A 26,423-nucleotide genomic window follows, 5' to 3' on the forward strand; every position below is an offset into this window, starting at 1 on the left:
AGCAGCTGTGTATCGTCGGCGTAGGATAGTGGGGTGAACCCATGCATCTTCAAGAGATTGGCCAAGGGAGCAACATAGATATTGAACAGTGTGGGGCTCAAACATAAGCTCTGAGGTACTCCCTTGGACAGTTCCATAGGTGCCTAACGATATTGGGCCAGGTTGACGGTCTGAGAGCGACCAGATAAAAAGCTCGACATCCACTGAAAAGCAGAATTTCTTAATCCAATCTCCGTCAGTCTCCTGAGTAATATCTGATGTGAGACCGTGTTGAACGCGGCAGATAGGTCCAACAGCACCAAAATTGTGGAATGGCCCTTGTCTAGGGTCATCCTGATGTTATCTGTGACTGCTAGCAGAGCTGATTCGGTGCTGTGTTTGGGCCTAAAGCCTGACTGGGAGAGATCTAAACAACCAGTAAGTTCAACATGGTTTGAGAGATGTTTGTTGATATGTCTCTCCAGTAGTTTGCTCAGGAAAGAAAGAAGTGAGATGGGATGGAGATTGGACAGATCCGTCAAAGGGGCCTTGGTGTTCTTACGAATGGGCATGACCTGCGCTGCTTTCCATTCTGACGGTACATGACCCTCTCTTAGTGAGAGGTTGAGGAGATATTCAATCGAAGGGGATAGTTGAAGGGCCAGGGAGGTGACGACTTTGGCTGGAATAATATCGTGGGGGGACCCAGATTTTACCCTATGGATCAGTGTTACTACATCTGCCGATGTCAGTGGAGGAAAGCTTTCAAGCAGCTGAGGGGTTGCCTGTTCTAGTAGATCCGCTGTCAAAGGGGCCATGTGCTGGCTGTCTGACAAAACAATTTTTTCAAAGATTCGCTCTATTTTCTGTTGAAAATATTGTGCAAAATCATTGCATACCGTTTGCGTGGGTGCCTCAAGATTCTCACAGGCCTTGGGATTGGTGAAAGACTGGATGATACGATGTAGGATTTTAGGGGCATTGCCAGCCAGAGCTAGTTGGGAGGCAATGTGGGTTTTACGCGCAATTTTTATATTATTATGGTAACTGGACAAAGTGGCCAGAAACCGAACTTTATCACTCTCATTGTGGGTGGTGCGCCAAAGTCTCTCATATTTCCTACAAAGTTGTTTCAGTACACACAGCCGAGGAGAGAATCAGGCAGCCTGAGGGTTTTTGGAGTGATTAGGGAGTCGTTTCAGTGGTGCGAGATGATCAATAGCCAAGGAGACTGCAGAATTGTATTTAGCAAGGGCTTCTACTATATTATCCGATGCGATGTTCCGTGGCATTAAAAAGGAGGCTTGAAACTCTCCAAGGTGACTTTCTGCCATTGTCTACGGATATGATGTGTGGCCGAATTTGATCCCTTTCACTCCCTTGGGCCCTGAATGGAAAATTCGATTAGCGCATGGTTAATTGTAGGGGGGGCTCACACTGAACATTAAGAGAATTGCAGAAAATAATGTCCAGTGTGTGGCCAGCTATGTGAGTGGGGCCTTCATTGAGCTTGGATAGGCCCAGGAGTGCTAAGAAAGCCAAGAGAGTTTGTGAGTCAGCATTGGAGGTGCATTCGCTATGAATATTTAAATCACCCAATAACAAAGAATTGCTGCTCGCAATCAGGTGGGGGGCTATTAGTTCGGTAAGTAATAGTGAGAATTCAGCTAAGGGTCCTGGGGAACGATACACTAGGGTCCCCTTCCAGCTAACTTGGGAGGAGAAGTCTATCCGAAACACAAGAACTAGCATTGCAGCACTCATCCAGTGGGGAGACATTATTGCTATCTTTATGCACAATAGCAATTCCTCCCCCCACCTTTAGTGGTCTGTCCATCCTAATAAGTTTGTAGCCTTCGGGTATAGCTAGCACAATGAAAGGAACAGAATGAGGCTTAAGCCAGGTTTCGGTCCGAAATCCCAGCTCAAGCTGTACAGAGGACAGTGGATCCCAAACCTCAGTGGGATGCTTAGGCAGGGAACGGATGTTGCATAGCAGACTTTTCCATCCCATCTGCGACTTATCTTTGGAATTACCTATAACTTGGTCAGAAAGGGTGGCGGGTTCAGGAATAAAGGAGCCCATGCTTGAAAAAGAACGGTATGGTGCCTCATGAATCAGCATCGTCTCACCAGAGTTGCACTAAAACTGACAGGCTCGGCATGCAAATGGGCCTTCTGGGAATGGCCAAGAATCAGTCCGGCAAGAGGGTATAAAGTCGACCCTTAAATCCAACAGCTCCCATCAAGTATAGAACCTAAGGGGAGCTGAGCCCTTTTTAGGAGTAAATTGCACGACGTCTGAGGCATACGGTTAAGTAGAGGGGGTTGGGGCACTAGAGCGCCAACCTCCCTCGCAACCGGAAGTGGATTAAAAAATCAAAGCTCCCTCCACAACAATTGAGCAGAGCTCGCGGTGGACCGGGGAGAAAAGACCAGAACAAGTGATGTGGGTGAGCAGCAATATACAATAAAGCAAAGTCAAGTATTTTAAAAGTATAAAAGGTACTGTGCAAAATCGCTAGAGAGCAAGCTGGACAGCTTCAAAATGCAGCTTCTATATTAGTGCGTGACTGCTGCACGTCATTTGGGGCATCCGGTTAAGTAGAGGGGGTTGGGGCACTAGAGCACCGCCCTCCCTTGCAACCGGAAGTGGATTAAAAAATCAAAGCTCCCTCCACAACAATCGAGCAGAGCTTGCGGTGGACCGGGGAGAAAAGACCAGAACAAGTGATGGGGTGAGCAGGAATATACAATAAAGCAAAGTCAAGTATTTTAAAAGTATAAAAGGTACTGTGCAAAATCGCTAGAGAGCAAGCTGGACAGCTTGAAAATGCAGCTTCTATGTTAGCGCGTGTCCAGCTAACTTTTTACCAATTAGCTTAGTTAGTTTATCATAGGCCTCTAGTACTTCTGTGGGCTCACTATGTTCATTAAGGTGTTGCTCAATGTTCTCTCTGCCCTCCGTATATAACTCTGGTAAAAAGAATTTGGGGACAATTTTCTCCTATCTTATTTCCCGATCCTAATCCGAGGGTCGAAAATCCCCATTAGCGAAGGTTTTTAACTCCACACCCCGAAAGACCATAAGCCCTTTAGACTCTGCAATAATGGGATTATGGTCACTAAAGCCGGTTCAGGCCGCCCTAACTTCCCGCATATATTGGTATAGAGGGGCTGATATTACAACATAATCTATAGTAGAACTACATCCTCTCCAAAAGAAAGATGGTATCACCTCTGCTTCTTCCCCAGACTCTAAACAGTATAGATTAATGCATGCTAATAAACTTTCTAGCCGGGCACGTTGGCTAGAGTGTTCAATATGAGCCATAGGTGGTAAATCGTCATAAAGCTCTCCATCTGACAGACATTTTAATTTACAACGATGTATTTTAAAATCCCCCATTATTACTATTTCGTAGGGAGCATCTCTCTCCTGTGCAGGATCATCTATAAAGCTTTCAAGAGCAGTTAGGTGTTCACTCTCACGGTCCCTACAAAATGAATTGTAAATGTTTACAATCACCAAAGTAACACTGTCTGGAAATATTAATTCTACTGCTAATAGATGTGGAGAGGGGCTAGGCAGACCCTTAATGGTGCATGATCATTTTAAAGAAATTAGGGTAAGCAAGCCGCCCTTTACTCTTCTTGGGGGCACATGTTTAGAAAATGAGGCAAAACCATCCATTACAAAAGAGTCAGAAGTGTCCCAGGTTTCTTGAAGTGCATTGATGTGACTCCTTTAAAAGTAAAAACAACACACAAAAATATAGAATTACCCAAAATAAATATCAAATAATTATCATTAATTAACAACTATACCTTAATTAATTGAACACAAACTACTTCAATTACCCCTATAAACACCACAAAACACCCACAAAATTAATTACACAATTGCCATAATACATTTTGTTTTAATTTAATTAATATCAATTAACAAATAATTATTGATAAAAAATAAATAAACTACTTAACACACTTTACGCCTATAAACCCCAAAGCACACACTTAAAATTAATGACACAATTACCATAATTGATTACCAATTAACTAATTATAATCAATTGACAACCATTAATTCATTTAATTAAAAATAAATTACTTCCCACCCTTTACACCTATAAACACCCAAAAACACACCTAAAATTAATTACATAATTACTATAATTATTTACAAAATATATAATTATTATTAATTACCAAAAATTATGAATTAATTAATAATACATTACTTTACATATTTAACACTATAACATCTCAATTGAACAAATATTTATCATTAAAATAGAATCAATTAATTTAAAATAATTGAATTACTTCCCATCCTATTCCCCTATAAACCCACAACCCACAAAAGAACAAAAAACGCAAAATAAAAAAAAAAATAACTACTAACACTTTTACACATATATTAAAAATAAAAACAATTCTTATACAAAAACATACATACATCACATATATTTAAAACATACACTAATATACATAACATTCAGAAAAAAAAATCGAAATTTTTAACAACTATCAGGCACATGCATCAAAGGAAAAACCGGTCGCAAACGGGCAGATTCTCAGAATCTGCCCCTTTGCGACCAGTATTTTTGCATTTGGGATGCATCATCCCAAATCCAAAAATCGCAATTTAAGGAATCTCTAAATTGCGATTACTTCAATTGCAATTGCATTTAAGGAATCCCAAATTGAGATTCCTTAAATGCAATGCATTAAAATAAAAAAAATTGCGATTTCGCTAATAGGGGGAGCAAATTACCATGAAGTTGAACTTCATGGTAATTTGCAAAAACTTTGAAAAATGCACTTTTGTGCATTTTTCAAAGTTTCATGTTGCACACACACATGTCCTTAGAGCATGAGTGTGTGCAAAATATGTGCACAGATCAATTTCAGGTGTGCAATAGGGTGTCATTTTGACACCCTTGCCCCCTTGAAATTGCATGACCAATTTGCGAGTACCAACTGGTACTCACAAATTGCTCATGCAATCTCCAATTCATTCCTATGGGCCTGGAGGCCCATAGGAATGAATGGGACGGCATTCCTTAATTGCGACTCGCAATTTGCGAGTCGCAATTAAGGAATGTGTAGGAATCGCTATTTTTATAGCGATTCCTACATGCATAGGCTTTTGCAATTCCTTAATTGCGATTCCTTAATAATCGCAATTAAGGAATCGCAAAAGTCTACGTTGATGCATGTGCCTGTATATTTTTGCAAATGATATTAAACAATTCTATATTTTTTTAATCGATATTACTTACCTCATGTCGATATTCTTAACCACGATATTCAAGCCTAAATCTTTTGACAATAGATAACCCTCACCTATACTTATTCAGAAAGAGGACCCCTCCTACTATGCCTTATGTCTAAACTGTAATTTAAATCCTGCATGAGCAGCCCTTCCCCCAATCATGCATGGCCTGGCTCCTTGAACACACAATCTACCCATAGAGACCGGGGAATAGCTCAAACTATCACTTCGTTCCCATACCTCTTTTAGCCAGGCTCTACAAGTTTTAAATGTGTCAGGGACAATTTAAAAAACTTCCTTGCAGCTGTCGGGGCCAAGTGGTATGCATTCACAAATAAATTAATAAAAAGCACTCTTGCATTCATTACCCAGGGCACCTATTATGCATCACTTAGGGTGCACGTGTGACCAATGTGGTGACTGACCACGGCTGGGCATTGGAGACAATTCGATGCGAGATGCCCTCTTTGCGGGTCAAAAAGGTGAGCACTGGCAGCTGTCAGTTGTGATTCCCTTTTCCAGGGACTGTTACTCTTCATCCCTCAATTGAAATGATTTAATTGGAAAAAAAATATTCAAGCTCTTTCTGCAAGCAGTGACTTTCATTACAAACACAACATTAAAAGCGCAGCAGGTCCTGGTTAATGAACTGTGGCATAGTTGTTTAGCTAAGATTTCTACATATGTCTAATTGTCTTTACGTGCAATGCTGTAAATATGATGGTAATAGCCGGCATGTGTTGAAAATCTGTTGTAAAACAGGTTCTGCTCCATTAAAAAAAATATATATATACAATTGGAAGCATCCCTGCTGGGGTTGGGCTTTCTTGCTGCACTCTTGCGTTACATATAGGGGCAGATTTATGTTGCACTTGCGCCACTTTTGCGCCGCCGTTGCGTCACTTTTGTGACGCAGCAGCGGCGTAAATCCTGCGCCATGGTGTGGGGTATTTACAACTTGACGCATCTGGGAGATGCGTCACGTTGTAAAGCCCTGCGCCACATGTAGGCGTTCCAGGGCAGGTGGGGGCGTTCCGGCGCAGGAACGCCTCCTAAAAGTGCCTGAGTGAAATCTACAAGATTTCACTCAGTCACTTTTAGGCCCATGCTGCGTCAAAACCCTGCGCCTGCTTGAAGCAGGCGTAAGGATTGACGGAGCATTGTACAGATAGGGCCCCCCCAGAACATTGCTGGAGCTGCGTCGCGCTTGCGACGCAACTCCAGCAATGTGCCACTTTTACGGCACAGATGCGTCACGCATCTGTGCCGTTTTTGCCCCATGGTGCGCCGCATTATAAATGCGGCGCATCCATGGTGGCTCAGCTGTGGCGCATAATAATTGGCTCATCCCTGCTGATATGCAGGGATGCGCCAGTTAACATAAATCTTCCCCATAGTATTTAAATGTTTAGTTGATGATTAATTATGTATTTTTTTAATTGATTATTTATATTGTTAATTATTGCTTTATTTGAAGTATTTATTAACATGTGATATGCGTACTTATAATACTATTTGTAAAATGTATGACTTATATATATATATATTTGTTTTGCTTTATATAAGTGCTATTTTAATTTTATTGTTGTTTTATGTATTTGTCTGGGATGCTAGTGTTCTTTTTTTTGCCGTGGGGAGGTAGATGAATTCAATTTAATTTAATTCAAAATAACATGCCCGCGGTTTCCAGTCTGGCCCTGCTTCAGATAAGAGTTTGAAATCGCTGGCTCTGGAAAAAAAATGACTATTCCAGTCTACTGCAATAAACTCGAGGGAGCGAAGTCACATCGCTGCTCATCCTCCCCTGAATAGCCCATCACTGATTATGATGGTGGTATAGTTCTCAACGTAATTTAAATTCCACTCATTTGACTGGGCATGCTATTTTTCCACCATCTACGCACTTTTTCACAGAAATAAACTTCTGAAGCTATTCCAAACAATTGCTTATCTTCAGGCACACACATGCAACGCAGACGTGTTTTGTCTGCTCGTCTAGTGACGGCCTGCGAAGTGTTTCCTATCTGAAAGTTGCTCGCGTCCTATGGTGAGCATGCGCAGTGCTTTTGTGAACGACTCATGGGAGCTGACATCATACATGATACCATCTGGGCTGATAACTGTTAGAGTCAGTTCGAACTGATATTAATCTGGGACAAAATCAGAGAAAAATTTAGCAATCTATGATAAGATTATAAGTACCCTAATCCAATAAGCAGGGTTTATAAAATGATACTAAATTAATGCTAAAATATTAATTTTATCACAGAACATTGTGTTCACATACCTAAAGCAATATGATAGGAGAGAAAGTATATGTGAATTTAAACATGTTAGATGGAAAAACATTGAACAATGCTTGCTAGTATAGCATCCTTCTTGATTGAACTGGGTAATGTATCGTTTTTTTGTTCAGGGTAAGGGTTTTACACTGAGGGGCACATCTACAAAGAATTGGCAAAGGGTAGTGCCGTAAGTCATGTTCCTGCACTGCCCTACGCCAATTGAAAAGGACAGAAATGCACTGTGATGACAAGATACAGGGTCATATTTACAAGGCCCCTGCGCCACCAGAGCGTCACTACTTTTGACGCTCCTGTGGCACACAATGCTGAGCCATATTTACAAGGCCACCAAAAGCCACCCTGCACGGCTTTTCATGGCCTTGTAAATATGGCCCCCTTTTGAATTCTTCAGCACACATAGAAGGAGGAAAACGCCATCAATAATTGTTTTTCTGCAGGAAGATGTCCCTTCCTGTACACAAACACTTATCCCTGAAATGCAGGCACTCTTGCACAATGGTGAAAGGGTTCCTGCATTGGTACTAGGGAGGCAATTGTGCGCCAGTGCAGAGGAAAGCACATGGATGCATCGTATTGCAGTAAATATGATGCATCTCTGCACTTTCCTAATGATGCAGCTTGGCGCAGCAAAATGGCTTGAGTGCCACGCCACGTCATTTTCTAGTAGATATTCCCCACGATGCATCCCTGTCCTTACAGCTAGCGTCCTGTGCAATAATTGCAGCAGTACACTAACGCAGACATCATTGCACCATGGTGCAAGGGTGTCTTTGTTGTTGGCATGAGTGTTGTTGTGCAGGAACATTCCTGCCCAAAAACAAGCACAAGGGGCATTCTCCACATGCTGTGTGCTACAGAACGCAGCACACTGGGAAAGAGGAAAAAATGAGGAGAAATTAAAATATTTCTCCTCGTTACACCTGCTCACCCACTGCAACACCCAAGGCACTCCTTCCTGACAAAATGTAGGGGAACGCTGCAACTTGCAGTGCGTGGCCTTACACCTTATCTACAGAGCCTTGAAAAGCCATGCAGGGTGACTTTGCGTGACCTTGTAAATATGGGCCTGAACTGTGCGTCACAGTAGTGTCAAAAAAAGCGATGCTCCGGTAGCGCAAGAGGCTTGCAAATAAGCCCCCGAGACTCACATGCTTGCGACAATGCTTCCGCCTGCAGGAGCCCCATTCATTGAGGGACCTAGAACTCAGTGTATCATTCTGAAGTCGCAAAGCAGTGAGCATTTTTGTAGAGCAACTAGATTTCAACCCAAGAACGGTTCTGCACTGTAATAGATGTTCTAATCCTTCACAGCACAAACAAAATATTGGGTAGGAGTGGCAAAATAATGCCCCGCTACTATTAATGAGTCAGGGATCTGTTTCCAAATTCTCCTGAAAGGGCCAATAAGCAACAACTGGAGGCCTGGGAGGAACAGTACACATCCATCCCTGCATTCACATTTGCTAAATGGTGACTTATTTTATTGAAACACGTGTCTTTAAAATGAATAGCACCTTTAATACAATTCACGTTCGGTTTTAATGGTTGCAAAGTCTGCAATTTTGAGAGGCACAGTCCTTGAGAATGTACAATCCTTTTGTAGAACCGACCACTATTTATTTACAGTATACACACACATAATCATACTCATCTTTTTCTGAAAAAGTCTGTCCCCATTAAAAGTAGTAATAATGAATCTAAAATATCAAACTTCAAGAGAAAATCAGGCCAGCGTGGATCCATTTTTATTTCCCTTACATTTACCCACCCATTCTACCAGAGTTGCTCACAGCATTCAAACCAATGCAAGAAGAGGAGTTACTGAGTCTTACTAAATAGACTAAAACAGCAAAATGTCTTTAAAACATAGCTGTTTGGGCTGCATGTAGGAGCTTATCATAATAACTCTTGTCCCAGGCCTTACATGAGCAATTATAGCTTGACTCCTATAAGTCTCAGTGACGCTCAGGAAAAAGGCACAAAGCAAACGCGAAAATCTTGGTCAATTACTGCGGAATTCAACATGCCCTTCCCCCAAAAAATCCGTGACAACATGTAACAAAACAATTTAAAACACCATAACAATCTTCCTGGTGATCATCAGTTACGGTTCGGACCATCAAGCGACAGCAATCTATATTGACCAAAATGGGTATCATTTGTTCTTGCTAGTTTGGCAGACGGCTGTTTATTCAAATTAATTTTGTTTCAAGTCCTCTGGACTACTATGTGCGTTTAAGGCATTTTCAAGGATACACGCTCTAGCTTTAAGTTTTATTGTTGATTTTGCTTTGGTTGATTTGAGATGATGGTTTTCATCAATTTAACATCGTCTTTTTTTAAAAAATTTGCGTAGATAGTGCACACTTTGGATCACTTCACATTAGCTTACTGATTTGGCAAGGTGACACCTGCATTTCAGTTCCAGCCAGGAGCTAAGATGGGGGTCTGTTTAATTTACTTAAGTAGTTTGTAGTGCCCTTTTGGGTTTCGGAGGTGATGGAATATTCAGGGTGTGGCAGTGAGTGTTTGACACTTAGGGGCCGATTCCGATCCGGGTCGGAAAGCACTCCGACCGAGTCAGATCCGGAGTGTTTTCCGACCGAGCCGGACCCCTACAGTCTGACCGAGCGAGTACGATGTGCACGTATGCTCGGACTCAGTTTGGTCGGACTCCCATAGAAGTCAATGGGAGGCAGTTGTACGACGCGTACATGCGCTCCCATTGACAGAATGGGTACATCATGAGCAAGTACGCCCCCTACAGTGGGTATGTATCAGTGCCATCCGTGCAGAACATGCCTGTGTGGGGGAGACCCATGGGTCTCCCCCTGTGTGCACGTCGTACAGCTGTGGGTGTCGGGGGGTCCGATGCGGACCCCCAAAGTCCGACTCTGGGAGCTTTTGCGAGCCGGACGTTCCGACTCAGTCGAGCTGTCCGATTTGAGCATTGTACTCGTTTGGTCGAGAATCGTCTCCATTGCGCGCATCGGTTTGCGTGCGACCGAATCGGACGGATCGGGTCGGAGCCAGGAACGAGTCGGTCGGAGAATTTGCGCATCTTCGCATCGTACTTCGTCAGCCGGACCCGTGTACGGATCGGTCGGAAAAGAAGCATCGGAATCGGATCCGCTACGGCCGAACCCGATTCGGTGCCCTTCCGACCGAGATCGGCCCACTGTAAATTTATTGCAGAATGCATGCATGTGCACGTAACTTAGGGCCCGATTAGGATGGTGTGGGACTACCACCGACAGCCCGTCGGTGGTTGTCCCACTGCCATCGGACTCATCACATCTGCCCGCCATATTTCAATGGTGGGCGGATGTATGGCGGTCAGAAAGACCGACCGCCATGCATCCGACGGGCTCCTTGAGCCTGCTGGTGCCACGGAGGGGCTTGTTGTCCCTATAATGGTGGCGGTGCCTACCAGGCACTGCCGTGGGATTAAGATGTCCCTTTCCGCCCACCTGTTCATGGCGGTTAACCCACCATTAACAGGCAGGCGGAAGGGGACTTTGGGGCCCTGTAGCGGGCCTCCCTTCCTCCCTGGCCCTAAGCTGTGGTGCCCCCTACATATCCCTGTACCATGTGGCAGGCACTATCCGGCGTCTGCCACGTAGTGCAGGGATATGTAAAGTGTCCCATTTTTTTGCATTGCAGCAGTTGCTGCAGCCAGAAGCACTCACCGCGATGCAAAATATAGGCATTGCAACTGCCGTGGTGGGGGTCGCATTGCAATGCCCAGTGCGAGACCGGCGACAGCCTGTCGCGTGGTCCCGTCTTCAACTGGGTGGCAGGCAGATGGAAGTTCGCCCGCCATCCTAATTAGGCCCTTAGAGTTGACTTGAGCTAAAGGACATTATAGGATCCCATATAAGGTATAAAACTATGTGCATACATTAATCTGAATGGAGTCACTATATTTGGGGATAGATATGGTTCCTAGTTTTCACCATTTCAGCATGACTGAAAAGGGGAAGTAGTAATGCAACCTTGGGAAAACAACACATAACTATTGTTAAGCAGCTGGGGATGAAGAAAGAAAGAAGGCACCAATTCTGTCATCAACAGGAGAACCTAGATGAGTGGGTGTGGCCTGGTGAAATATAAATCTTATTGGTGGAGTCTATAAGAAAGAGCAGAGCTGAGATACAGTTTGTTTCTGGTTGTTCTCATTTAGTCCCATCGTGGAGTGTACATCTGCTATCTCATAGTACAGGTGAGAGTGAGGAAAGGTTGTTGGATTGTTTGAGGGCTATTTTAGCTATTATGAGTGATTTGTGTGCCTTGCACATTTACCCTGTTTGGGTAATAAATATTGACATGGATATTTTGTTTATGTTTTCACAATGCATGGACATCGACAGTGACTAAGAAATGAAGAATAATAAAAAACCTTTTCCATAGCATTTGGAGGAATATCCTGGCTGGGATTTCAGGTAAAGGAATGCATACAGATTAACCCTTTAGTGTGGGATGATATAATCATCATGAAATATGTTGTGAAGTTTTTAATAATTACAGGATTAACTCCACCATGAGTAGAAGAAGCTGCAGAAAGTATTGATAATGACACATGATGGATAAATAATGGATTGAGTTTTCCTTTGAGAAGTATTGGTGGTAAGAGAATTGATTTACCTATAAATATGAGATTGTCCATAAAATATTTGGTGGTAACAATAACAATCAATACATTGATTATGATGTGTTTTAGGTGTGTGGAGATGTTAGCCTACATCCATGAGAGAAAGATTGCCCATAAATTCACACTGCAGAAATTTCGTGACACCCAGAGGTGACTAAAATAGGGGTAGATATGATGAGCGAGAATGTTAATACTGTTGCGATTTACTGATACATGGTCGTTTTTGTTTGATTGTTTGTAGAGAGATTTATTTGGACATAATTGCCTTGAATCCTGTATTAGGGGGCTATTCTCGAGGTATTGAACCTTTTATACCTCCCTTTGTAAGCAGTTAGGGGTATGTGAGGACCTCCTACTCCATTTCACAATGTTTTTTCATTAACAAATGTAGTTCGCAGTTCCAGGTAGTGATTTCAAATATATTCATTTATTTTTTATATTTTTATAAATCCGGTATTCATTGCAAAGTGAGGTACAGTAAAAGATCTTCAACAGCCAACATGTGTTTCGTCCTACAATGTCAGTCAGACCAGGGCTTTCTCAAGGCTTCTATACAAATAACATCAAGATATTCAAATGCTGCTTATGGTAAATCAATCTTGTGGCACAAAAATCATGCAGCATTTACAATCTGCAGCAGATCACACGGCGCGCTCACTTCACGGCACTTCGGGATGAAAATAACTCGCCTGTCTGTCCAACTCTAGTCTGCGCAACAGCAGGGATGGTGTTGGGATTTAACTCCAACACCATTCCACTAATGCGCCCCCCTAAAGCAAGTCGTTGTAACGACTTGCGTACAGAACGAATGCATGCTGAAGACACTTTTGTTATGTTGCCGGTGCTGTGAAGGCACAGCGTGATTGGGGATTCATCCTAAAGGACGTTATTGCCTAGTTTGAAGACATGTGTTTGGACTTTTAGTTTGGTGTTCAGCAAGAGGTGAGTCCTAAACAATGGGAGAACTATATTCTATTGGTCAGTCAAATGTCATAATTAAAAAATGAGTTACCAAGAGGGAAGGAATTTAGAAAATGTAGCCAATCAGTCCTAAAATATGATCTTCACATCATTCAAACATGACAGTCAGTGTTGAAGACCCAGTCTTTGCTGACCGTAATGCAAGGATAGGCGTTATTGTGAGCAAAGCCGTGACCATTGCACATGACTATGTCCACTCATTCCAGCCAACACTGCAATCAATTTAATTGCTGCTCAGTCTTTATGAAATGCAGAATTTAAACTGTGCTTGCAGCAAGCTTACCAGACCCATCCACCCCAAAAGGATTACCAGTAATTTGACTTAAGGAGCAGAAAGAGCAAGTAAACACTAAAAAGTGTGCAGGTAAAGTGGTTGTTTCCTGCAAATAAAACTGTCAAACAGGTAAAAAAACATTTACAAATAGGTCATCAGTGTCTACTAATATGAACACTACACTACAATGGTACGATGGAAACATCCATAGCTTTATATCCCTGAACACCTACAGCCAGAACGGATAAACATAAGTCCTTCATTAATAGCTCACCCCCTTTCCTAACAAGAAAAGTAGCTTCTTGCTATGGGCTCAGACAATTCTTACATATTGTCCAAGGAACTGTGCCTCATGAAAATGTAACTCCACATGGAACTCAGGTTCAACCAGGAAATCAGAAGAAAGAGAGCTCATCCCAGAAAGTGATTGTAACCAAGGAGATATCTGAGAATTTGCTAAATGTTTATGTCTACTGAGATCAAAACAAGAGATCAACGCAGCCATTATTATTTAAAATACATTAGTAATCTCTTCCTTGAACTGTGGGCATTACCTGAAAACCCTGTGCAATTACGTTTAAAAGATACCCTTCCATTTACGAAAAGAGTAATGTATATCCAGCCTTAGCTTCTAGCTGTGTTACGCATAGATACCTACTGTTACCACATAATCTACATGTTTCTTGTAAGATGGTATTGCAGTGCTTTCATGAATACCAGTAAGCTCTTCACAAAGAAACATATACAAAAACCTCATAAATTGATCTAGACTCCCATGCACAAACTATACGGTAGAATAACATCACCACTAAATGCTGTTGACTCACTACACCCGTCCTACTTGTGACAGTTGGCATCAGTAAAAACTTGGTTGATGACAATATCACATAACACTGCTAAAAGTATCAAAGGGCTTACAGCTCTGCTAATATCCACACACTGTATGAGAAAGATAACAATACTATATTATTCATTCAATGTCTTATGTGCCTTCATAAGCTTTCTGCAGGAACCAAGAATAACAGCAGAAGGCATGCAATATATCAAAATTCTGTCTCATTCTCAATCTCAATACTATGACCATAGTCAGACAACTGCCAAACCTTGATGAATATGAGAAAACACTGCCAGCTGCACCATCTCAACCTCTCAGGTAAGAGCTAATCTTCCTACGGTCACCACTCCCACACCCTGAAAGCATGTCTCTAGAGATGTTTGGCAAAAAAGTCTTACTGTAAGTCTTAGAGAGAAACAATATAGAATTGCAAACACTGACATGCTTTTGTGCTTCCGTTATTGATAGCAATGGCACAATCCTCCACACTGACATACTTGGGAAGATGTATAATCATCATCACCAACACATCCACATTCTGGTATAGTACATTAAATACATATATGTCCATCACATATATTTGAACCCTCAATTCCTTGCAGATTGACGTAATTTCCATTCCAATTGAACTTCTAGATAAGTTTGATATTGCCCACTCACCTCTTAGGGCCTGATTATGAGTCTGGTGTTCCACAGATCACCAGGCTAACGGTGGTGCAGCAGTGGTAGTCCAGCAACTGCGGCACCAGCAGTTCGACTACTCCATTGCAATTTGGAAGGTCGGACCGCCATTGCACTGCTGCAACCTGCAGGGATCGGAGATTTCTGGCAGTGGTGCGGAGGTCTTGAGCCCGCAGTATGCTTGGCGGGGGCCGTCATGATCCCACCAAACATATTACGAGGTTCATCTCTAACATGATTTTCATGCTGGTTCCTCCTCCATGAAATCTATGGTGGGGAGGAAACATAGGAGGCCCTACAGGAACCCCTTTTGCCTCTGAGCCATGAGGTGCATGAAGGGGGGCACATGTTGTGTCCCCCTGTATGCATGCACCCCTGTACCTGTAAAAAATGGTCTGCACCAGTCCATGTTGTGCAGGTACTGCCTTTAATTTTCCCATTGCAGTGCCTATTTCATAGGCACTGCCGTGGGAACACCAAAGAACTGCCCGTCAGTGACAAAAAATGTAATAATCTGGCACACAGGTTTGGCAGTGTGGGGCGGTGACATGGTGGTCCCACTCCCGCACCGCCATACTCGTACTCAGGCCCTGAGTTCTTGCTCCTACATACTCTGAGCAAACATGTATGATATGTGTCTTCTGGATGCCCTTGGTAATCTATCTGTGCCATTTTAGTCACCATATGCCCATTGGAGCTCATTTATCTTCTTGCAGCTACATCATGGAAAGTAGCAATTCGCTACCTGATCATATCTGGCATAGGTTGACTTGGTAAAACGAAAGTCAGTGCTTGTAAAATTTCCCTTCCGCAGCAAGCTCCCGTCATGGCGAACATGCACCACATAAATTCTGCAGTTGGGTCCAATGACCACACATAGGTTGTGCTTCAGAATATGTCTTCTACAGTGCATAGGCTTTGTAATAATGCCTGTGCAGTGATAATTTGGCCAGTTTACATTTTATCTCTCCCTGCGCCCTGGAATATCCTCCTTCTAGGCTCAGAGGACTGTCTAATGTCCACTTACCAAAGTGGTTCAGAAGTTCATCTTTGTAAAGTGATAAACTGTCACAGAATCTGAAATGATGCCTACTAATATGTGAATATTACAGCTATACTGCGATATCTACACTGGTCCTAATGTAACATATCAGCTTACCAGTGGATTTGCCTTTTCTATCCTCTACCCATGTGCCTAGGGGGTATCTTCTAATGGGCATGGAATCATTCAAGATAATGCAAATTTAACCACACAAGACCATTGGATGCACAACATTGTGTCAGAGCTCTTTATCTGGTAAACAATTCTATTTACAAAGCCATATGAACAGGCTGATCAAAGGATACTCAGTCACCTACCTCAAAAAGCATACTAAACCCCATACACACATCACAAACCATTATATGTAATTGGAATGGTACTTCTTTAGCGCAAACATTGCTGAGGAGAAGTGGACTGCTAAATATAAGGTGAGAGCCCAGGAATACAATTCATGAAGTTACTGTTGTGTAAGTTGGAGCTACTCATTGAACAGATAACGTGTACATTTCCTTCCAAATTGAAAGAGAGCATGAACAGTCCTGAATGTCCATGGGGATGATGTTCGAAATCCTGTGTATAGATAGAGAAGGACTGTCTGATAGTTTTTTACCTCCTTTTATTTATTTTGCAGTCGTTGATGTTTGCTTGATATGGTTAGTTTCTAGGTTAGGTATGAGAAGGTATTGGTTCCAGTGATCTTGTAGATGATGTTTCTAGTGTTAAAGAGGAAGTGGGCCAAGTGAGGAATCTAATGTAGTCTTTAAGTTTTGGGGTGATGTGCTTTCAGATGTTTAAGCCATGATGAGACAAACCTCTGTGTGTAGGATTCCTTCCAGGGGTGCCAATGTGGTACTGGGGAGGCCTTTGAATATAGCTGTACCTTCGGTGAATGGCACACATATTGATTAAAAAATATATTGTGACATGAATATCGTATCAAAAATATTGTGGAACATACCATCTAAGGTAAGAATATAGGGGCTCATTACGATGGCGTATGAACTTCCGTCCGTCCACTATTGTGCCTGGGCTTGGGAACGGCCGCCTGTAATGCGGCGGTCCCGCATATGACACCATGGCGGTCGCATCGATGTATCTCTGACTTTGCGGTGGGTGCTGCTGGCTGCAGCATCCACCGCAATGTCCGAAATGCAATGTTTGAATTTCCCTGCATTAAGTGGTGCCTGCCACCTGGTGCAGGGAAATGGAGGGGAGTACCATAGGTATCCCCCCAGTGCACACCCTCCTCCCCAACACAAGGGGGGCCCGAAATGCAATCCCCGCCAGCCTGTGAATGGCGGTTGAACCTAATCTGGCAGACCGTGCCTGCTAGGCACCGCCACCATTTTAGAGATGGTTGGTGGGTTTGCCAGGCAATCGAAATGATTACCTGTGGTGGACCCGTGGCGGACGGATTTTGCTTCTGCCAGCACACTGCCCCCCATCGTAATATAGCAGGCAGAGAAGTGCTTCGAGATGGCAGTGAAACCGCCACCGGCAGGCTGCCAGTGGGAGTTTCACTGCCATCGTAATCACACCCATAGTTTTTTTGTAAGCATTATTGTTTTTAAGAATATCATTGTATTTAATAGTGTTAAATTTAACATAGTTGTAATAATTATTGTTTTTTAAATGGTTTAAATTTGTTTAGGTGATTAATTTTTGAAATAATTGTTATCATTCTCAAATGTAGCTTGTCATTTTAAATGTGTTTTACATTTTTTTTATTTATAATGTAGTAGTGGGTTTTTCACTCTGAAGGTTAATTGGGTGGGATTTTAATTACATTATAATTTATTTATTGTTAATGTTACTTATTTTTTCAATTTAAATTAAATATGTAATTGATTATTAATATAAATTGCTTAATTGTTCATTTGTTATTGTATTTATTTGTTTAGTTTGTTAATTTTAATGTTAATTGTATTTTTCATAGTTTAATTCGTAATTTACATTTATATTTTAGTAGTGGGATGTTCGCTTTTTAGGGGAATAAGGTGAAAAGTTATTTAAGTGCTACATGTGTTTTATATTTTTTATGAAATGCAATTTAAATGTTTAATTTATAATTAATGATGTCAATCTTTAAATTAATTATTTATTTAATAATTATGTTTTATTTAAAATAGGTCTTAATGTATCAATATTTGTAAAATGTATTTTATTTTTATTATTGTTTTAAATTGTATTTGCTTTACTTAAGTAGTATTTTAATTTTATTGTTCTTTTATGTATCTTTTTTGGATGTTTTTTGGGTAGTGGGAGGGTAAAATAATTTATAAATATGTATTTGTTTGGTAAATTATTTTGTGTTTTTCCTTAAATGTATATATTTTTTAATTAATATAGTATGTTCTGTACAAAATGATTATGTTAAGTTATGTTAATAACACTTATATAGCACACATATAGCACAGGTCTCCTGGCACTTATCTAATGTTTATGACACCATGCTGCAGCAAATATTAATTAATATAATGAGAAAGTCCATCTCTTACAAAAGCCTGTTCAAATAAGAAGATTTTCAGCCTTTTTCTAATTGGAAGGAGAGTGGTTTTCATCATCAAACTTTCCAGTAATCAACTCTAGATCTGTGGTATCAGAAATAAAAAAGCCCAACCTCCCACAGTAGTTTCATTAAAGCCTTGGCGAATCAACAAGATTGCCTTAGAGGAGCGGAGACCCCGTCCAAGCACATAGTGCTCCTGAATATAGGCTGTTACCGTGCCAAACAAAGTCTTGTGCGTAATACACAAGGCTTTAAACCTGGCCCCCTGTTTGGCTAGCAGCCAATGCATTTATTGCAGCAGTGGCATGGCATGCGCTCATCTTGGTAGCTTGAACAGTAGTCTCGCAGCATCATTCCTCATCATTTGAAGCTCACCCAGCAGCTTATTGGGGATGCCGATGTATAGGGCAATGCCATTGTCCAACTGTGATATGATCAGTGCAGCCACCACTGTTTGCATAGTTGTAAAAGAAAGACTAGGGACCAATTTCCTGAGCTGCCTAAGGAGACCTGTGCAGCTGTCAACCACTGTCACCACCAGCTTGGCCATTGACATGTTACTAGCCAGCTTGATACCCAGACTTTTGACTACCAGCACAGATTCAGGGACAGGACTAAGCCTATGCGGAGCAGGCATAGTGCCTCTACGCGAAGTTGCACGGAGTTTGTGCAACTTCGCTCTGCTACATGCCCTCCACCCACCCAAATTAATCTAAAGCAATAAAAAAAGGCACTTACCTGCTGTGGCTGCCTCCACCTCGCCATGGCCGCTCTCCTTCCTCGCCATCCTTCTTCTTAGATAACCCCTACGTTGTACGTCTTGCGCATGCACATATGCACTCCCAAGACATACAACATAGGGGTTATCAGAGAAGAAGGACAGCGAGGAGGAGTAAGGAGAGCAGCCATGGTGAGGAGGAGGCAGCCAAGGCAGCCAAGTGCCTTTTTTATTACTTTTAATTTCTCTGGGAGGGTGGAGGGGACGGCTAACTATGCTCCGCCACGTAGTCATAGTTTTTCTAAACTCCACGTTCGCATCGGAACGCGGAGTAGGCAAAACTATGTAAACTACGCTGGCAGAGCGTAGTTACTTGCCCGGGATTACACAGGACCTAACTCTTGGGGCCAAAAAACAGTCAACGATGGATCTCTTGGTTGTAACACTGTATTTGAGGGGGGTGAGTTACAAACTCCATTTCTCTCATCCTTCCCTGTTTTGGTTTTTGCATGTATAGTAGGGGTGCGCATAACTTGCATTATTCAGTGTAGCAGAATCAAGCAGAATCAACTAAAAATTCCAAAAGAATTACACAAGAAGAGTAATTCTGCATTTAGTGCTATTTCTTAGTGCAAAATGCACCCTCTCATCCAAAATGGATGTGAGGATGCATTATGCACTAAGAAACACAGGTAAATGCAGTATAACTGTTGGACTTGGCCCGTTTTGTAGGATTTTCCCTAAACTTTTTTGCCTTCCTCCTAGCCTTTTTTCTGACATGGTGTTGGTGGTTCTAGGACTCTGGACACTTTAGCACTCCTATTCAGTGTAAAGTGCATGTGGTCTATGTGGTAAACATGGTAAGATTGCTCTACACCTGTTTGGTATATTTAATTTACCTGTCAGTCCCTTGTAAAGTGGTATCTCAGATACCCGGGGCTGGTAATTTAAATGCTACTGGTGAGCTTGCAATGCTGATTGCACCACCCACCAAAGTAGCCTTTCAAACCTGTCTCAGGCCTCTGCCATTGCAGGGCCTGTGCGCACAGTGTTACTGCCACTGTGACGTGACACCTAAAGTGAGTGCCACGTCTGTGACCCCTCTTTTACAGCATTTCAGTCACCCCTATGGTAGACCCTTGCTAGCCCTATGGGCAGGGTGCATTGTAGGTAAAAGGTAGGACATGTACCTTAAGTGTGTGACATGTCCTGGTAGTGACAAACAGCCATTTTGGTTTCTCACAGCTGTGAGGCTGACCTCCCATAGGAATGCATTGGGGATTCCCTGATAAGTGTTTCAGTGGTAATTCCTGACATGAGAGGCGCAGCTTGGTCAAGTTTGGTATTTTTGGAATAGTAATAATAAATGCTGCGCAATCGTGTGCGTAGATTTAATACCACTATTTTAGAAATGCCACTTTTAGAAGTTGGCATTTCTGTGTGTTATGTGTCAGCCTGCCTGATGTGTATGCATGTCTGGCTCTGGAGGGACAGGGGCTGGGGAGGTGTGTGTGGCTCCAGGGAGACCAGGGTGAGTCAGCACCAGGCTGAATAGGGGATCAGCATTTGGAGTAGTGGGAGGGGTAGTCCCCTGACTCCGAATAGGTCTGAGCCTGCCTAGGTGAATGGTGGCTCCGCCCCCCTGTGGTGTGTCTCATGACTGAGCCCCCACCTGACAAAGGGGAGGAGGAGCCCTGTAAATAAAGTGCTCCACTGCCCCCCAGAACCAGTTGAGACTGGTTCCCAAAGCCCTGTGCCAAGGGCAGAACAAAGGAAAATGTCCTATAAGTACTGGGGCTGGGACCCCATGTTTGTGTGCTTCCTTGTGCTTTTGGGGACTTGATGCTGCTGGCCTCCAGGAGTTATCGCCACAAGGGACTGCAACCCTGCTGGAGGGCCCTGTGAGCTGGCCTGCCTGGGCCCAGCCTTGTCACCCTGAAACTTTGGATAAACGTCTTGTGAGCGCTGTGTCCTTGTTTCAGGTCAGGAGGAGTGCTGGTGTCGTGCAGCGCTGGGCTGCAAGGATTTGGAGGGAATCCTGGCATAGGGATTCCCCCCGGCTGCCAGGAGGGAGCGGGAGTCCACCCCGCATATGTGTTTATTTCAAGGTGGGAGCCTACCCTGTACTTTTGCCTGCTTGAGAAGCGGGAGCCCACCCCGCTGTTGTGTGCCAGGCAGTAGTGCTGCATCCAGAGGGAACCCAAGTGTGGGGATTCTCCTGTGCTTCGAGGTTGAGTGGGAGTCCACCCAACATATGCGTCCTTTAAAGGCGGGAGCCTACCCCACACTTGTCAGCCTGGAGAAGCACGAGCCCACCCCGAATTCATGCTGAAGCCGCCAAGAAGGGGTCGTCGAGCACGGCACACCAGGAAGTCAGGCAAGTGCCGCCTGACTGTGGTCGGGGCCTGCAACAGAGGTGGAGCCTTGAGCGGCATGCAGCTACTGCGCACCCCAGGAGTGGGGGGCCTGCTGAGGCACATTGTCGGTGCCTTCCCCTAACCTACAGAAGACTGGAGGTGTCCACAAGGAGCCTCTGCTAGCGGAAGCTGAGCGGGGAGCAGTGTTAGTTCTCCGAGGGGATGATGGGTGCCAGTGTTGATTTCCTTTTGGCCCCATTGTGGCACCCAACGATCAGCAGCAAAGGGGGATCCCCATGCACAATTGGTGCCGGTGCTTGTTTGTCCACCGATGCGCCGCAAAAGCGTGCAACTTCAACGTGGGGGCAATTTTGGTTCCCTGAGGGGGACCTGAGAGGCACAGTAGTGCCACTGCTTACTTTTCTCAGCTGCGCCGTGAGAGAGCGGGCAGCTGCAACACGAGGGCATTGTCTTTTCTTGCTGAGGAAGGGGTGAGTTGCACCCCCCTACCCCACAGCGCTATGCACATTGTTCTTGCTGCCAAGGCAGCTAGTGGGCCAGTGGAAGGTCCTGTGAGAGCCCTGACATTCTGGACAGGGGGCATTTGAGCCCCAGAGAAAGCCAGTTGGCCAGGGGTCAGTATTGGTAGGGCGCAAGACCCTAATGGGATGCCTATTGCATAACTGTTTATGCCAAATGTAGTGCCTAATGTGTTTATGCCTATGGTGATGCATAATGTGTTTATACCTAATGTGATGCAGACATAACACGTTTATGTTGCTTGTGATAAGTTCATTACGTTACCAGTAGTCACTGGTTGTGTTAATACCTGTGCTTTCTAATGGTTCTGACCATGGCCTGATTGGCCCGGTCATGTATATAATCCCCTGTGAATTTCTACCTGGTGCCAGTTGGCCCAGTGTATATTGTGTGATTAAGATCTAATGTGTTTATGATAATACAAAGGCTATTTTTTATATAACCTTGTGTGGAGTTTCTTTTGTGGTGTGCCTAGTGTGTTGCTGCTGTGTGCGTGTGTGTGTTGTGCAAAGCTTCACACACTGCCTCTGGGATAAGCCTGACTGCTTGTGCCAAGCTACCAAGGGGGTGAGCAGGGGTTATCTTCAGCGTGTAACTCCCTTGCCCTGACTAGAGTGGTGGTTTCTGCCTGGCTTAGGCGCAAGCCCTAGCCAACTAGAAATCCCATTTCTAACAATAACACAAACAGTGCTCTCATGTTAGGATTATATCCCCCAAATTACTCAATTATGTGAGGAGGAGTAATAGCGTAATTATCAGTAACTTTGCATCAAAGAGCAATGCGGAATTACCAAAATTACTCTAAATACTCCGGCATATTTGAAATTTACCCAGACCTAGTCAAAAGGCAGCAGAGTGCTGCACAAGGTCAAAGACAGGCTTGAAGTCGAAACGTGTCTTCGCTGCTGGTGTGCCGAGAAGCACCAGAGATGTTGAGTTTGTCGGCCAGATAAAGAGGTAATGCTGGTTGTGATGGTTTGCAAATGATTCTGCAGGTTTTGAAGATGGTGAGGGCTGGCAAGCCAAGCACTGGAGTTCCATCAGTATGGGATGATGTAATTATAATTCTTCAGGCCATGAACGAGACAAACTGTGGCGTATAGGATGTCCTTTAGGGGTGTCAGTGTATATTCTTGAAGGCCATGGATCAGGGTGTTACTGCCATCCAGATGCAAGAGTTCAAGGAACTGAACAGCAGTTATGAGGTTGCTTTCTGGAAGAAACAGTTTCACTTTCATTCAAAGAGAGAGCTGGTACCAGGCTGGAGTCGTTTTTTTGACAATATATTTTTTGAGGGGAAGGTTGGTATCCAGGGTGAATCCAAGTGGCTTGGTATTTGGTGAAACTTGGGAAGTCAAAGCCATCAAGATTCTTGTCAATCAGCCTGGTTTGTACTATTTCTTGTTTGCTGTTCTCGGTAACAGAAATTCTGTCTTGGTTGGGTTGAACTTCAGGTAGGCGTTTGACTTCCAAACTGGATAAAGTGCAAGGAGTGTTTGAAGCATTAAATGTCTGAAGCATGATGTTGTAGCTGAGTATCAAAACAAGGCGATCCATAGAGAATAGTGCCAAACATTTCCAAAGAGAATGAATGTGATGAGAAGCAGGATGGATCCATGGGCTACTCCATAGAGCATGGGGAGTTTCTGGTGTAATGCATTTCCTGGGGTAATGGAACCACATAATACCAAACATAACACAAGGGGCCGGATTCATAAAGGTAGACTTAAAATTTTGTATAAGTTTATGATTTTTTGCAATTCACAAAGGAATTTTATAAGTAGTATCTTTACAATTCTCTATCTTTTTATGTGCAGAGTCTCCCCTCTGAGTGCGGAGACTTTGCACTCATGAAGATACTACTCATAAAATGAAATTCCTTTGTGAATTGCAAAAAATCGTAAACTTACACAAAAGTGGAAGCTTGCCTTTGTGAATCAGACCCATTGATTTGCTGGGATCTTGAGATAATAGATAAGTAGCTGGCAGTTGTCAAGGTAGGTGGTGAATTAATGCAGGGCTGTGTTAGAGAAGGAAATGTATGCTTCCAATGTGTCAAAAAATTGAGAAACCTACATTTACTATTATGATCATAATCCTAATAAGCATTTATGTAATGATAACCTCTTAAACATGCAAAATAACATCATAATAATAGAAATATTATTAATAATAAATAACAGTAATAATATTGTCAATTGTAAAGTGCATGGTTACTTCGCCTGAAGTGTTGCAGCACTGGGAAGCTGAGTACCGCAACTTAAGCACACTTGAAGAAGCAGAGCAACCAAGTTATCAGTTTTTTTCTGAAAAGTAATTCAGAGGAATCAGCCATAGTTCTAAAGGGAAAGAGTGTCGGATTTTAGGAGCAAAGTGTGAGAAGGCGCAGCGATCAGTATGGCTTTCCTAACCGTAAGGATGGAGGCCATTTTCACCACAGCCAAATTTAGTGTTCTATTTGGTACGTAGGGAGTGATTAAGTCCTGTAGATAGGTGGGGTGGGGCCTTGGCTGGAAAGTGCTTTGTGGCTGTAGAGACAGAGCATTAAATGTATTAATAGCGGCACATCTTGAGAGCCTGTGCAGTATCTGGCTACTGCATTCTGCACTCATTGGAGCCTATTCATATGCGATTGGATGACACGCAAATTCAAATTATTGCAGTAATCCAATCTGGAAGTAACCATTGCCTAGACTACAGTCTTTTGGCCAGCCTCAGGAAGAAGGTGAAGGATTCTTTTAGGGATCTCAAACACCCAAAACACTTTCCTGAGAGAGCATTGATCTGGGCATCAAATGGAAGCTTTTCATCAAACCAGATGCCCAGATTTTTTACCTTGAGCTTGGGGGATGGTAGGGAGCCAACGTTTTCTGGCAACAACGTATTAGACCACATTTTCAGGTGTCTGCACAATTCCAAAACCTCAGTTTTGTCAGTATTCAGTTTTAGATAGTTGAGGTACATCCAAACGGCAACATCAGGCATGCATGCCCATGAAGAGGACGCCATCTGCTCACTGTTATGAGACAGTGTGATGACTAGCTGAGTGTCATCAGCATATGAGATGAGAATAAAACCATACTGACCATAAACTCCGACCAAAGGGCTCACATAACCATTAAAAAGAATTGGGCTCAGGGACAAGCTCTGAGGTACTCCTTGCTGCAAGGGATGAATTGACGACTGGAAATCTTTTTGTGACACCTGGAAAGTTCACCATTGCAGGAATGAGGCCAACCCTCACAGAGCACTACCACTGATGCCATATTCCCAGAGCCGCTTGACCAAGATACTGTGGGATACGGTGTTGAATGCGGAACTAAGATTATGCATAAGAATGGCCTTGGTGTTGCCCTCATCCATAATGCTCCTGCCTGATTTAGAGGCGAGCATCAAGGCAGACTCTGTGCTATGAGAAGGGAAGAACCCTGGTTGCGTTCTATGTAGGACCCCATTCTCCTCTAAAAGTTTAGGGAGCTGTTTGTGTGGGTTTTTCCACTAACTTTTCAAAAGGAGGCAACAATGATACAAGTTGATAGTTTTCAGGCATTGATGGATCAAGCAGCATTTTTTATAGCAAGTGGAGCACAACAGCGTGTTCCCATTATTGAGGAACGCAACTGAAGGATAGGGAATTATTTGCTACTTTAACAACAGCTTGTTGGATAATCTTGCAACCCTGCTCCAAAATAAAGGGAGAGAATCAATCTGCTGGAGAGTTCGATGTCACCCTAGAGCATAGAGAGGTCAACTCAATAGTAGTAATTGGACCAACTTTCTGTAGCTTCACATTGGTGGCAGTGACGTCAGACCACAGCTGCCACTGTGAGTGCCATCTTTCCACAAAAGAGGATGCAATGCATTACAGCTCTCTTCAGAGGGCCAGGAAGCAGGCAAAACTGTGGATAGTGAAGGAAGACTTTTTACTATTTGAAAGATTTCACGTGAAGAGTTATTGGCGGCTGAAATCTTCTGTGAAAAGTATGCTCGCTTTGACTGAGACACAAGCGATGTCTTGTAATTCAACTTACAGCCGGGGTCATAGTTTTTTCGCCAGAGTCACTCCAGTCTCTTGCACTTCTTTTATGCAGCGTAGATTTCATCTTTGAACCACCCAGCTGAGGGCTTTTATCTCGACAGTGTTTGTTTGACCAGAGGAGGAATGTGGTCGAGAGCTTATCTTAGCAAACTACCCAGTTGAGTGCTGACCTTGTTTACATTATGGTCCAGGCATCCAGGATATGTCCATGCATTTAAGCAGCACTGTACAGT

At 43.2% G+C, this 26,423-nt stretch overlaps 1 long non-coding RNA gene across 2 annotated transcripts in view; it reads left to right on the forward strand.

The window, feature by feature from the left end:
* Nucleotides 1–2,638: 2,638 nt before the first annotated feature.
* The window catches only part of LOC146862096 (uncharacterized), a 187,462-nt gene continuing 163,677 nt past the window's right edge, over nucleotides 2,639–26,423 (forward strand). For both annotated transcript variants that reach the window (XR_014978376.1, XR_014978375.1), the window contains exon 1: nucleotides 2,639–2,717. This is a non-coding gene — a long non-coding RNA (uncharacterized LOC146862096). The remainder of the gene's footprint in view (nucleotides 2,718–26,423) is intronic.

Source organism: Triturus cristatus, chromosome 2_2 (assembly GCF_964204655.1).
Source record: "Triturus cristatus chromosome 2_2, aTriCri1.1, whole genome shotgun sequence".
NCBI classification, from domain to species: domain Eukaryota; kingdom Metazoa; phylum Chordata; class Amphibia; order Caudata; family Salamandridae; genus Triturus; species Triturus cristatus.